Source organism: Misgurnus anguillicaudatus, chromosome 25 (assembly GCF_027580225.2).
Source record: "Misgurnus anguillicaudatus chromosome 25, ASM2758022v2, whole genome shotgun sequence".
In the NCBI taxonomy this organism is placed as follows: domain Eukaryota; kingdom Metazoa; phylum Chordata; class Actinopteri; order Cypriniformes; family Cobitidae; genus Misgurnus; species Misgurnus anguillicaudatus.
In genome coordinates, this window is record NC_073361.2 from 27,632,251 (window position 1) to 27,647,229 (window position 14,979).

Here is a 14,979-nt window from a genome sequence, read left to right on the forward strand (position 1 = left end):
TATGCCGATGGTTTCAAATATCGGCCAATTAATATCACTACATTATTGTGTACATGGGTAAGAAATTATGCTGAAAATATGTACCCCAGCTGTCACTGGGGCTGTACAGCTGGGGTACATATTTTGACAATTTTTAGTGTACTACATACTAATGCCACTTTTCAATTGCATACAGTAGTTCCCAAGGGGTCAGGTCGTGTCAGCTCACCTTACTTTGGCTTAGTTAGCTTTTTCAGATACTTTGCAATGGAAAAGAGCCATAAAATGCATTTTGGGTTAATAGATTAGGTTAATTTCTAATGTCTATATTTTTCCAACCATCTGTTAAAACAACCCAGTCTCACGGCATGTTTTGCTATAGTAATGAAAGTTTTGATTAATTTATTCGTGTTTGCGAACTTCCAAACCCCAACTCTAACCCCAACTCCAGCCGAGAATAGTTTTAAAAGCGGACAAAAAAACATGTAGAAACCAATGCATAAAATTACATCCTAACGCAAACCCCGAATCTAACTAACCCCAAGTGACAATGATTTAAAAATGGGTAAGAACGATGGGAAAAAATATATAAAATGACACGATAAAGAAAGTCGTGCCACAGACGAAAAATAAATTTTTCTCCAGAGACACGAGAAACAATGGAAATTCATGTCATCAAACACAAATAAATGTATCAACATTTTTGTTACTATAACACGACTTGCCGTGAGACTGGGTTGGTTAAAAACAACCAAGCATTTCTGTAATTACCATGGTACATGAATATGCTTATCGTTTACGATAGCACCATTATATATACAGTACTAAGATTTTACCGTCTGAACCAAAACCAAAAGGAGCAATAACCGGTCAATACAGATGGTGGTGGTCCCACACAAATGCAAGCCCACAGTGGCCTTTCCTGGTTTATTGTGTGTTTGCATATCAAGCATGTGGATTTGATGGTAACAAAATAATACTAGAAATGTAAACGACTGCATCCAGGGACAGGGTTTGGGTCTGTGTATAAATAGGGCTTGGGGAGTTTTTTATGTGTGCATTAAGGTTAAAGGTCATGAGTCATTTAGGCACAAGCCAACGTACATCACTGTAAATCTCAGCATGAGACGTTTGTATGATATTTTTTCTCGATTGTGACATTTTTATTTTTTGTGCCTAGAGGATTTAAAAAGTTGCGCAAGATTCGATGTGAACCAGTCTTTAATCTGTTTGTCTCATATGTTTTGTATTTGTTTCTGTAAATATATCTTTCTTTTCATACACAAGGGTCTGTCATGGAGAAACTAAGATCATCAGGAGTAACAGATTGTGTGAAGAAATTGAGCTTTAGTGATAATTATAGCAAATGAAACAACCGCAGCCCAGACAGTGCCCTGTTTTGCCCGAGAAAACGTCATTCATACGTCACTATACCCTTAGAAAATGTCACATGCCTGTACATATAATATACATACTGTTTTATGCTTCAAGTTGTCCTTGCCAGACTCAGGCTTCTTTCAGACATTGCTGTGCATGACTAAAAAATATACCACACAGTACAGTCCATTAGATCCTTCTGATTTTGTATCATTTACTTTTCAACTGAGACCGTATTGATCTGTATCTTGCCTGTTTTTGATGTTTAGCAGATACTGGCCTTGACTTAAATTGACTTAGGGTGCACTCACAATATCCAAACCAAACTGCACCTGAGCACGTTTGACCATTAAAGCCTGGTTCATTTGACTAGTGTGATCGTTCTGTACCATACCCGGGTGCTGTTTGGTTAATATAAGGACAGAAAATAAGAGCGAGAGTGCGATTTACGGTCACAGGACTCCCACATAAGCCCTCACACTGAACGCAAGGTTACGGGCTCCACGCACAATGGTTTTTAAGTGACAATCATGTGTCTTTCCCATCTGGTATATATCAAGCAAAGCTTATTGTTTTGTCCTCCTCTGGGTTTGATTGCAGTCTCGCAGCTCTTCCCATTGATGTTTTGTCCATGGCTTGCATCTCGACTCAAAGTAATATCCCAGGCATTGAGCAAGAGCTTAAAGAGGGTGTAACAGCCATCATTGTGGCCTATTCTGACGATCTTACTCAGGCACAGGCAGAACATGGCCATTACGGTCTGCAGCGGCCCGGTGGCACTTCAATCTGTTTCTCACACATGGTGTAATAAACACTGGGGCATGCAAACCGACCCAAGCACCGTGCAGATGGGTTTTGTTTACACATTCTTGTGGTGTCACTTCTTCATACTTTGTGGTGTAGAAACTAGAATACTTGAAATAGTTTGATCTCAGAGGTCTGTCTGTGTTCGTATCTCCTTTGGTCAGGTGTTGTTTTGGAGCAGTTCAGATAGACTATGATTGCGACACCAAGTTGGAATGAAACCAGATGAAATAAAAATTGCTTTTTGCATTGTACCGTGTAGTCAAAACATGCCCTTAAAGGGATAGTTCACTCAAAAATAAAAATTACACATGATTTACTCAACCTCAGGCCATCCTCGATGTATATGATTATCTTTTTCAGACGAACACTATCAGAGTTGTATTAGAAAATGTCCTGGCGGTTCCAAGCTTTGTAATGGTGGTGAATGGTGCTTCTGATTTGAGGCCCAAAAAGTACATTCATCCTTCATATAAGTAATTCACACAACACCAGGGAGTTAAAAAAGGCTTTCTGAGTAGCCTGGCTAAGACCAGACCAGTCTCATAGAGAATGAGACGTGGTCTGGGAACCACATGTTTATTTTCTCGTATTTGAAGTGTGGTTTACGAATGGCCAGAGCCGTATATTGGGCGCTACGGATGTCTATCAAATGCGTCTGTACGTAGCTCATAGCCAATCGGTGTGTCGCATAGACGTCGTCATCGTCTTGCTGCCCCTCCCCGTTCTGTGATTGGTTCCCAATGCCGTTTATTGGGTGCTACGAATGTCTATTAAATACATCTGTACGTAGCTCATTGCCAATCGGTGTGTCGCATAGAAGTTGTCATCGTCTTGGTGCCCCCTCCCCGTTCTGTGATTGGTTCCCTATTTCAGGGGCAAAATATGTCTATAGTTTCCATGCTAGACTTGCAGCGTGAATAAATTTGCACGCAAGGCAGCATGGGGAAACCCAGGCTACTTTCTAAGGGCAGTCGATGCGATTTTGTAAGAAAAAAAGAGGAACCACTGACAGATAAAATAAGAATTGCTTTTTGCATTGTGCCGTGTAGTCTTTGACATACTCTTAAAAGGATAGTTTACCTAAAAGTGAAAGTTACCCCATGATTTACTCACCCTCAAGCCATCCTATGATGTTTATGATTTTTTCCAGACAAACTATCGGCGTTATATTAGAAAATGTCATGGCTGTTCCAAGCTTTATAATGGTAGTAAATGGTGCTTTTGATTTGAAGTCCAAAAAGTCCTTAATAAAGGCTTTTTGAGGGCAATCGATGCGATTTTGTTAGAAAAATATTACTATTTAGAACTTTGCAAACTAAAATAACTAGCTCCCGGTAACAACTAAAACGCTTTTACGAGAGTACGCTTCAAGCGTATGATGAAGGACATAGCGTACGAGACGTAGTTGGGTAGTGACGAACGTTGTAGGGCAGAGAGCAAAACGCCAGTCGGGAAATCTGCGAAAAATGAGTTTTTTAGAAGCTATACTGTAGATTTTTATTAGGCTTAAAATAGTTTGCTCTTGCGTCTATTTGGGATGCGTTTGCCACTACGTCTTATATGCTACATCCTACATCATACACTGAAAATGCACTGTTAAAAATGCTTAAAAAGGACTCTGACTATTAAAGGGTAAGCAAGAAATGGTTAATTTAAAAACCTTTGACTAAAGTTTCTTTGGAAACCAAAAATGGTTTCTCTTAAAAATAAAGGTGCCAAAAAGGGTTCTTCACAGCAATGCCATAGAATAAACATTTTTGGTTCCCCAAGAACCATTTAGTCCATTTTCTGACCTTTTAATAGTCTAAAGAACCTTTATTCACTTCAAAGAACCTTTTGTAAAACAAAAGGGTTTGTGGAAGTTAAAAGTTCTTGGAAAAATGGTTCTTCTATGGTATCATTTATCACCTTTATTTTTTTAAGGGATGTATAAACATCTCAAAAGATTAATCTAGTCAGTGATACAGCACTGTTTTGGCAGTCCCTCTGTGGCTTTCATGTGCTAACTGAATGGTTTTGTCTTTGCATGCCTGCGCTCGATGATTTCGCCTTGTTAATTGATCGCTTCACAGCCATCGAACCCCAGCCCTTGCACCTGATAATAAACAAGATAATTACTCCAGTCAAAAAACTGACATATTTACCAAGCGATTTCACCTTACAACATCAATCCTCCTTCCCTGGGAGCTTCTGTCACTGCTGTGTTTGTCATTTGAATACCAAATAGGGAGACAAAATGAACACCATTGTCATTTGGCGCCATCAGTTCAGTTTGTTTTTGCGTGGCCGTCTCATGTCTTGATAGACCGTGAGTGGGCTCTCCTCATCAGTCTATTCCATATTCCAGAAGAGTCTCGTGCCCACGGGGGTTCGAAAGGATTAAATGTGCCGTTCTGTTCAAGAAAGTGGTGCTGATTGTGGGTACGCTCCTCTCTGATCTGTCCTTCGGTTCGCCGGCAGTTAGTCGGAGAGCTGAAATGAGTCTGGGTTTATCTCACAGACCAGGGAGCAGCCCTGCAGCCCTCGACGACCCCTCATTCTTCAATTCTTCCACTCAAAAACAGGATGCTGACTAGCATTAATTTGTGACGACTTTCATACACAACATACCACCTGGACAGATACAATAACTGTTTGGGCATTTCAACAACCAGAATTTTAACTCTATTTTAGTACACTGACAGAAAAATGGTAAAAAATTTTCCCCTACCTGTTACTGGGGTGATACCCTTTCAAAAAGTACAGTACATCTTTGCATCTTAGGGCACACTCACACTGTCCAAACCGTGCCCCAGCGTTATTGTCCCCCCTCCCTACTGCCCCAGAAGCACGCACTAACACTTTACTTTTATTGATCCAAACCTGGATGCGCTTTCGTCATTAAAATGCGATTGTTTTAACAAAGCAGGAAGTAAAGCGCTCTCTTAGCACTGGAACTCATTGTAATGTCAAGTCTGTGTTTTTTATTCGGAGTCAATTGGTGCGCGATGACACACAGCCCTCTCACATTGCTTAGTTCATATGTTGCGTGTGCAGCTCAGACATTCACGTAACCCTGCCGTCCGCATCAGAAGCTTTTTACGAAGACAGATGAGTGCTCGCGCAATTGACGTCTCTCCTTTTGAATTGCGCGATTTGCGATCACATTGCGCGCAATCCGCGCCTCAGCCCAAGTGAACCGTTCTCGAGTCCACCTTTGCAAGCCGGGCAGGGGCGATTAAAGGGCACCTATGGTTCGATTCAAGTTTTTACATTTCTTTGGTGTGTAGGTGTGTGTTAGTACATTAACAATATGAAAAAGTTACATAATCCAAAGTAAACGATGACGCGAGTTATCATGTCCAACGTAAATCTCTTTTCTTGGACTACAACAAACACACGGATTGTAGGCAACAGTTTACGTCCTGGGATTGGTGATGTAAAGAAAACCGACATTATCATAATTCCTAATTAATCATAATTAACTCCTGTTTGCATTGTGACCGAATCTTTTAAACTTGCTAAGGAACGTCGTGTTTCCGGCTGAAGTCATATGTATTTAGGCCAATCACAATGTACAGATTAGCTGGCCAATCAGGGACACAGAGCTTTTCAAATCCGTGCGTTTCAGGAAGAGAGTGAAATCTGGAGCTACTAAAATGTAAAGTATGTGGAAAATAATGTGTTTTTGAACCATAAACCACGCAAATACATACCAAATACACAAAATAAAGTTTTTTAGCAATTAAATAGATGCTCTTTAACCAAACCAGTTTGGATAGTGTGGGTGTGCCCTAAACAGTTTATATTGGTACCTCTGAGGTACATATTGGTACCAAAGAGTGCGTATTAGTACCTCAAAGCTGTATACTGGCACCAAAGGTATACATACAATATACATACTGTATCTGTACCGAAATGTGACACATTGACCTTTTTAATGGGTTTACTTTTTGACGCATTTTAGGCTTTGCTTTAGATGACTTGCAAAAAATTACTTGTGTGGACTGGGGCCATAGAACCGTGATGGACCGTTATGACCTTGAGACAGCTGTGTGTTTATCATACAGATTTATAGATGTATTGGAAATAATGACGCACAGAGAATCTGCAGTTTGGACTTTTCTGGAATTTCATTTTAGACAGCAGTACGAAGTGATCATGAAACCCTCCAACGGCAAATACGTTGTTGGGGATAAATGCTCTTTTTTCCTGGAAGAGGCCGATTTGGCCATGGCTCAAGCTCACACAGTATCTCAGCATAAAAATCAGCACAGCTGTTGGCTGCAGATGAGCTGTCGTGCACCATGGGGTCCTTAAGGACCTAGGTCGTGGGAGCAGAACGTGGCCGAAGTAAAAAAAATATAATTTACAACATGGCACTGACAGCTGTGGAAACTGTGGACAATCCTCAAGAAAGAAAAATAACAACTCAGATTTCTTTAACATATCAGTTTTTTCCTAAATAGCCGGGTGATGAAATGGACTGCAATATGAGATTTTGCAATTACAATTACAGTTAATTTTTTTTTAAAGATTATTGTTTCATCTGCAGGCCAATTAATCCTGACAATCATATGCAAAACTCAGGCGCTGTCAGAAAAACAATCAAAAATAGTCACTAGCTGTCACTAGGGCGGTACCCTTTCAGAAAGTAAAACTTTGCACTTACAAGGACAGGGATAAGACTAGTCCTGGATTAAAATAAATATAACACACATGCGTTCACACCAGATGCGGAAGAGGCGGCAAAAACACGCTATTCACGCGTAGTTGACACTTGGACATTTGAGTTTACTCGCTTCATTCACGCCGAAATTCGTCTTCTTCTTCTGCCTTCCCTGGCTTCCTGTAATCACTTTGCTACTAGAGCAAGCTCCTGATTGTTAACGCGGCATGCATATCCGCCAAAGTTCCGATTTTTCAACTTGCGCAGATCATGCAGCAGAACGCTCCATCCGCGCCCATCACATCTCGTGTTCCGCGCCTAACGCACCGCAGGATGCCTATTCGCTTCTTTGCATTGATTTAACATGTAAATCACTCGGGCTTGCCGCCTCTTCCGCAGCTGGTGTGAACGCTACATAAGAGCTGTCCAAACTGAACCTCAAATGTAAATATTAGTACCAAATGTGTACATATTTGTTTGCAGACTGTGTGTGATGCTGTACATGTGCATATGATTTATATAATAATTGTAAGGCTGTTTACAGGTTCACAGAGTCAGTTGTCAGACCCATAAAAGCTTATTCAGGGTGAATTGAACTGTTTCAGAATCATTGTGCCTCTTTTATCAAGACTATAAGAGTATCTGTCTATCTGTCACAGAGGGGAACGGCATCTTTATTATCGCTCTTTGGCAGAGACCTTTAGTTGGAAATGTCACTCAGTCATAAGGAGATCCGAGGCTGTTGAAGGAGCTTTACTCTAAAGCTGATCTTCTATGTTCTGGTTGATGAGGCACAAGCAGGGAGGATTTGATGGGCTTTACAGCTGTGAATTGTGAATACTGTGGTATAAAGTATATACTCAATCCTTTATATCCTATATGTAATCCCACATGTTTTACAAATACTGTGGCAGGCATCACTATTACTGTGGCTTATACTTAGGGTTAGACATGTGAACAGATTGTTTTTATTGGTATAATAATACTTTGTGAAATGTTACAACTTATTCTGATTATAGACTGTAAAAAAGGGACGACACGTCTCCATTGACTTCCAATGGAATTGGGAGTCAATGCCAATGATGTCCTTTGCAGCCAGAGTCTGCCCAGTACTACTTGTGAGGTGGAGCCACTTATCAAAGCCCCACCCATCTTCCAGTTTAACTCAAGCACAAACAAATGCATTAAGTCATCACATCCCTTTTTAACTCTTTATCTGCCAGCGTTTTAAAAAAAAGTTGCCAGCCAGCGCCACCATTTTTCATGATTTTCACAAAAGTTTAATGCCTTCCAGAAAATGTTCTTCTTTAAAGAGTAACTAAACCCTAATCCAACTTTTTTTAGTTACTGATCTGTAAGAATGATGGTTTATTAGTGCTGTTCATTGATTTTAGTAAGTTTTTTGACATTTGGATATAAAGTGTTTCAATACTATAATATATGGTGTAAAAACGTCTGAGTGCTGCCCTCTTCAAGTTGAACGGTGGCTACTGCAGTTGAATTTTCCTATTGGATGTTGGGTCCAAAAAAGAACTTGTGACGTAAGCAGGTTCAAGCTCACCATGCCCTTGTTACGATCTCACCACACATTTGGTACTGGCTTAGTTCGTCCCCTCTATCTCCGTTGGGATCTGCCCACTTTTCTTGCATTTTTCAAATATTGCCAGTGGGTGGAGTCAGGCTCTGACCAGGGGTTTAGTTACGCTTTAAATATATAAACATACAACGTATCAAATGAAAGAACAGACTCTGCTTTAAAAAAAAAAAGTTTAATCCTACCTTCATTTGATTTCTTTTATCACCTCTCAAATATGGGTAGGTTTCTTCAAAAGCACCAAATTTTGGGCACAAAGCCAAGATAATTCCATTTTTGTGAAGGACTTTTGATAGAGATCAGATGCAAAGCGATCATCAAAACTTACACGGAGATACGGTTGTTTGCCCTAGGGCGATACTTTCGGGTTTTTTCGGGTGGATACTAGCGGTATTGTGGAAAGCCTGAAATATTCGTCATTGGCAGGGAAGGGGCTTCTCTTAATTGATGAGTAAATTGACGAGTTAATTGACGAGTTAACTCGTCAATGGCGAGTAAAGAGTTAATTTTCTTTATAAACTTTCTTTAAATAGTATTTTAATTAGAATGTTACATTTTACAAAAAGCAAAATAAAAAAACATTTAGAACATGTATACAAATCAATAAATGATAATATAAAAAATAACAACAATCTAAATGATTATTTATAATTATAAATATCATGAACTATAATAATGATAATAAAATACAAAGGAAATAAACTAACTAAGAACCTGTGTGTGTATATGAAGTTTCAATGTAAACCAAACTTATTAGTAAAACGAGCACTTAAAAATACAACAACATGATAAGAAATAACTTAAATAAGAGAAACCATTGTTGGGAAAAATGTAAGGTGTATTTAGATTTTTACATTTGAATCACACCCCTGACCATTGACTGTATAAAACATAGACATTATATATGTAGACGCCTCATGACGTGCTGTAGGGCTGGGCGGTATGACGGTATATTCCGTTACCGCGGAATAAAATGTCAGACGTAACAGATTTTTCTATTCCGTCTATTCCGTCTATTCCGCGGAATGCAAATAAGTGGCCGTGGCTAATGCTCCCCTTACGCTTGTTAGACTTAGTGTGACGGAGAAACAAGTAAAATAATTCACTCATAAAAAATAAACGAGTTATTTCTGTAATTTTTTGCAGCGAGACTCTCTCTCTCTCTCTCTCTCTCTCTCTCTCTCTCTCTCTCTCTCTCTCTCTCTCTCTCTCTGTCTGTGCTCATGCAGCAGCCGGCCGGTCTCTCGCGTGCAGAGGTCTCTAGGCACACGCAAGGAGCTGCGACGGCTAATAAAAGGTTCTTCTCGAACATAATGCTAATAGTTTTAATGTTTTACATATTTGATCGGAAAGACGAGAAAGAGACGCAAATGTTAAGGTCTAATAGTAAGTAAAGGGCGTTAAGACCTTAAAACAGACTTCATGATCAACACATCATAGCACCTGTCATATTTATAATATCTAAAGCTTCGTCTCTCATATAAGCTAGGTATTCATCCTGTCTGTAGGTTTTTGCATATATTTATACCTGTTCATTTTACATATTGCCTATTTTTAATGTTATGTATGCATAAATACAAAATACAATTAAAGCATACTATAGCTTCAACGGTCTACAAAATTAAAAACTGAATTATAAACAAGATTCTGTCTTATCAAGACTTAATCTGTTTCTTCTGGGCATTTTCACTTTTAACATTATTAACTTTAAATTGCTCATAATTTAAAACTGCGGTGAGCATTTAGTTAAAAGCTAGAGTAAGTGGCAAATTTATGTACATTTTTACAATAAAAAACAATATAAACTGAAAAACATTTATACCGTGAAATATACCGTTCCGTGAAATAAAATGATTCATTCCGTGGAATAGATTTTTGGTAATTCCTCCCACCCCTAACGTGCTGGAACGTAATCCAGCATCGCCGCCATATTGGTTGGGTCTCCTCACTCTACGCTAGCACCAGAGTCAATGGGAGTCAACAGCAAGCGAGCAACTATGCCCGTATTTTGTGCATCTTATGGTTGCAATAACCAGATCGCATTGGATAATCTTTCACAAAATTGAACAATAATTTTGGTTATTTTACCATTTATAATATTATGTCATTATAAGTAAAGTTACTTGCATGTAACCAAACCGTGTAAAAATTCAGGGAGGTATGATTACTGTAGTTGGGAATACACCTTCCTCAGTAGAAATTAATGCAGAGAGATGGCGGCCACGCTGATACATCAGCTCCAATAAGCAGTGTCAGTCTATGAGGCGTCTATGTATATAATGTCTATGGTAATGTCTGTGATGTCACCCGTAAGTTTTTGAAGAGCATTTCTAAAGCCCACATTGGGTGGAACCGGTCAGCTACAACTTGGTAGCACGTCACTCAGCTCGATAAACATAAATGGGCAAAGAGGCGGAACATGGGTGGAGCTGATTTTTGGTTTTTGAAACCACGCCCACGTAGCTTGACGGTAGTGCCAGCAGTGGCAATCCACCTGTCAATCAAGTGGCCACACTATGCAGAACTTTAAGGCTTATTGTAATTCAAATGGATGAGTTACAAAAAGATTCACCCCGTCACAGTTGTCATGAAGGGCAAGATTAGCTATATAGACCAAAAACACTTTTTGTAAATCAAAACAACTTTTTGTACGAGGCTGTAAACGCATTTTTTTCTGCTATAAAGTTGGACATTTTAACATGTTGAATCTATGGTATTGACTTTTGGAGCCTTTCTCTATAACGACCAGTCAATGATTCGAAGTTTAAGTCATTCATGATTTCTGACACCCAAGCAATATGTTGGAGATGATGAAGAAATGGACAGCCATCTATTCTGTTATTATGCTACTATTGGTCAATCTGTGAGACCTGTTTAATATTCATAGTTCCGCAGTGGAGATCTGATGCTCTCGGTGTGAAATAAAGTAAGATGTCTCAATACATGCAAATCGCTGGCTACATGACATACTGTGAAAACTGACTCTACAGCGTGGAAAATGGTCAATCAATGGCATAATGAACTATCAAAATCATAATTGCAAAAAGCTCTTGACCTCAAACCCAGACGTTTAGCATTTGTTTATGACGTAGGAGGAGTCGGGTCTGCATTTTATTTGCATTATGTCTTATGTCATATCCTTCAAGATACTGTATGCAGAGAGATAATGAGTTGGGTCAAACGGGGAATTGGTTCTGTCCCCCGTGAACATTTCTGGAGGTCTGGACCTTCGTGAAAGACTCCAGATGGGCCTGTGTCAACACAATGGCCCTCAACCTCTCGCTGCCATCGCAACAGAGCTCTGGCAACCGACACCTGTGACCTAGAAAGGGCGAGCGTGACCACAACAGAGTCGACTATATGAGCCCCTCCAGCTGCTCGGCAGACGACAGAGGTTGTATTCAGAGTTTCTTCACCCTGGCCAATTCCACACTATCCTCTCTGGTCCTAATTAGATATGACGGGCAGTAAATGGTGTGTTGTTATGCCCATTAAACTTTTCACCCATTGTTAGAGTCATTTGCTCTGCTCTCTATGTGCCACCTTGCTTCTGTCTTTACAGTTACAGATGAACAAATCTCTTCTTTCCTGGACAGATTCACTGGCTGGGCCTAATGGTAGTCTAGCAATAAAAAATACAAGTTTAGTATTAGGAGTTTGGTGCTCCTGAAGCTCAGTAGGCATTGAATTAGCAGTGCAAAGGTCATGGGTTTGATTCCCAGTGAACACACATACTAATAAAATAAATGCAATGTAAGTTGTTTTGGATGAAAATTCATCCATCCATATATCTAAAGTATCTATCTGTTCGTCCTATCTATTCATCCGTCCATCTTTCTATCCATGGAACTATCTGTCTGTCCGTCTATTAATTTTTCTATTCGTCCATCCATCCCTCTGTCTAGCTATGCATCTATATGTCTATCTGTCCGTCTATCCATCTATCTGTCTGTCTGTCTGTCCGTTTATCTATCTATCTGTCCGCCAGCCTATTCATCTTTCTGTCTGTCCGTCCATCTGTATCTATCTATCTATCTATCTATCTATCTATCTATCTATCTATCTATCTATCCATCTATCCATCTATCTATTTGTCCTTCTGTCTATTCATCTATCTATTTGTCCTTCCGTCCATCAATTTATCCATCTATCTATACGTCCGTCCGTCCGTTTATCTATCTGTCCGTCTGTTCATCTATCTATCTGTCCGTCGTCTATCTAACCATCTATCTGTACGCCCATCTATCTTTCATCTATCTGTCCATCCGTATGTCTTTCTATCCATCTCTCTGTCCATCTGTCCGTCTATCCATTTATCTATTTGTCCTTCCGTCCATCTATCTATCCATCTATTTGTCCGTCCATTTATTTATCTGTCCATCCATCTGTCTTTCTATCCATCTCTCTTTCCGTCTATCCATCTATCTATTTGTCCATCCGTTTATCTATCTGTCTGTACATCCATCTATCTATCCATTTATCTCTCTGTCCGTCGTCTATCTAACCATCTATCTATCCGTCCATCTATCTGTCTTTCTATCCATCTGTCTATTTGTCCTTCTGTCCATCTATCTATTTGTCCATCGGTTATCTATCTATCTGTCTGTCCGTCCATCTATCTATCCATCTATCTCTATGTCCGTCGTCTATCTAACCATCTATCTATCCGTCCATCTATCTGTCTTTCTATCCATCTGTCTATTTGTCCATCTGTCTATTTGTCCTTCTGTCCATTTGTCCTTCTGTCTATCTATCTATCTATCTATCTATCTATCTGTCTGTCTGTCTGTCTGTCTGTCTGTCTGTCTGTCTGTCTGTCTGTCTGTCTGTCTGTCCGTCCGTCCGTCCGTCCGTCCGTCCATCCATTTGTCCATCGGATATATATCTGTCTGTCTGTCTGTCTGTCTGTCCGTCTATCTATCTATCCATCTATCTCTCTGTCCGTCGTCTATCTAGCCATCTATCTATCCGTCCATCTATTTGTCTTTCTATCTGACTCTCTGTCCGTCCCTTCACCTGTCCATTTATCTATCAGCTATCTATCTATCCGTCTGTCTATCTATCCATCTATCTGTCTGTCTATCCATCTATTTATTTGTTCTTCCGTCCATCTATCTATCCATCTATGTCCGTCTGTTTATCTATTCATCTATCTGTCCGTCTGACCACCTATCTATCCATCTATCTATCTGTCCGTCATCTATCTAACATCTATCTGTCCGCCCATCTATCTTTTTATCTCTCTGTCCATCCATCTTTCTATATCTCCGCCCGTCATCTATATGTTCTCCCATCTATCTATCATCTATCTGTCCATCAATCTATCTATCTATATGTCCGTCCGTTTATCTGTCCATCTGTCTGTCCATCTATCTATCATCTATCCGTCTTTCTGTCCATCCATCTATCTATATGTTCGTCCGTTTATCTGTCCATCTATGTGTCCGTCCATCTATCTATCATCTAGCTGTCCATCCATCTATCTATATGTCCGTCCATCTGTCCATCTATGTGTCCATCCATCTATTTATATGTCCGTCCGTCTATCTGTCCATCTTTATGTCCGTCCATCTATCTATATGTCCACCCTTCTATCTATCCATTTATCTAGTGCATTTGAAAGAAGACAAATAAAGCAAATTTTAATAAAATACACAAGCGCCTTAAACCTTGAATGTTAAGTTTAATATTCAGACGCAAGCATTTGCTGTGCTCACCATCAGCAGAGTTAGACTGGATTTTAGGGTGGTCAAGGTTATGGATCGATATTCATATGGAATCCTGTTCGTTCTGTTCCACACGTCACTTGGCTATATATAACACAAAGTACAGTCAAGCCACGAATGCCTAGGTCATATTTCAAAGGTTGTGTAGTAGAGCTGAATAGTTGTCGAGTTAGTTGCATGTGGAATGTTGAATTGATGACGTCAGTTTTATGCATGGTTGTGCACCAAAATTCTCAGATACCCTCAAATGTATCCTATAATGTCATTCAGAGGACTTGTCGAGCGTGCGGGTGTACTCACAAACATAAGTGATTGCATACTTGTATACCAGTTGACCTTCATGTCGTCACTTGAGAGCGAAGAGCAGGGAGGGGGGGTTCAGGATAAATGGGATTGTTCGGCTTGAGTGACAGTACAATGTCTGTTAAATCCTTATCAATTATCAATGCAACGGCTGCAACGGCTCCCCTCAAGCGTTACCAAACAAAATAGAAGGTTGAATATTTAATGAATGTGTGTCTCTCTCTCTCTCTTTGTTTATCTATATCTCTCTATCTATATCGCTCCCTCTGCCCTGCCTAGCTGTTGGGTATCGGAATGAAATTAAAATCGGCATGTCACCTGTAACCCAAAGCTTTTTGTGACCTTCACACTACTATAACATTTGTGAAATATCGTGTCCCAGATTGATGCTTAGTAATTGCTCGGTAAACGGGGTGCACCAGAGCTCTCGGCATTGCATTGTGCCACCCCGGCAGCATAGATAAATGCTTTTCCTGAAGAGACTTGAAGTCGCACAGATGGTCACTTCAAGTTGTGGCTCTTTTTTAATGCCAGCTAAAAAATCC

General features: G+C 39.9%; 1 protein-coding gene across 7 annotated transcripts in view; it reads left to right on the top strand.

Moving 5' to 3' along the window:
- The window catches only part of pde1ca (phosphodiesterase 1C, calmodulin-dependent a), a 106,341-nt gene that overhangs the window by 50,486 nt on the left and 40,876 nt on the right, over positions 1–14,979 (top strand). The window lies entirely within an intron of this gene.